Raw genomic sequence first — 706 nt, forward strand, 5'->3', positions numbered from 1 at the left:
GGCCAACACCAGTGACGATTATCTTAACCGGTCCCGGCCTCCCCTAGGTCGACTCAGCCTCAAATGAGTACCAGGTGAGGTGTGTAAACATCGTCACTGGGGAGACAAAGGCGGTCGGGCGTGGTGCTGGCCACCCACCCCCTCGTGTACCGTTCTGGCCTTCATAGGTGCTCGCTAACAGCACTTGCCCCTACAGTCTGTTAAGGCTATACGGGGGATCTTTTTTTTGTCACAGTGTGTGTGTCACAGTGTGTGTGTCACAGTGTGTGTGTCACAGTGTGTATGTCACAGTGTGTGTGTGTGTCACAGTGTGTGTGTCACAGTGTGTATGTGTGTCACAGTGTGTGTCAGTGTGTGTGTGTGTCAAAGTGTGTGTGTGTGTCACAGTGTGTGTCATAGTTTGTGTGTGTGTGTCAAAGTGTGTGTGTGTATGTCACAGTGTGTCACAGTGTGTGTGTGTCACAGTGTGTCACAGTGTGGGAGCGGTAGTGTAGCGGTTGGCGTGCTGCACTACGAACCTGGCGACCCGGGTTCGATTCCCGCTCACGGCAAACATCATTGACGATTATTTGAACAAGGTCCTGGGTCTCCCCTAGTTCGGATCAGCCTCAAACGAGTACCTGGTGCGGTGTGTAAACATCGTCACTAGGGAGACAATGGCGGGCGGGCGAGCGTGGTGCTGGCCACCCACACCCTCGTGTGCCGT

This window comes from Lampetra fluviatilis, chromosome 54 (assembly GCF_964198595.1).
Source record: "Lampetra fluviatilis chromosome 54, kcLamFluv1.1, whole genome shotgun sequence".
NCBI lineage: Eukaryota > Metazoa > Chordata > Hyperoartia > Petromyzontiformes > Petromyzontidae > Lampetra > Lampetra fluviatilis.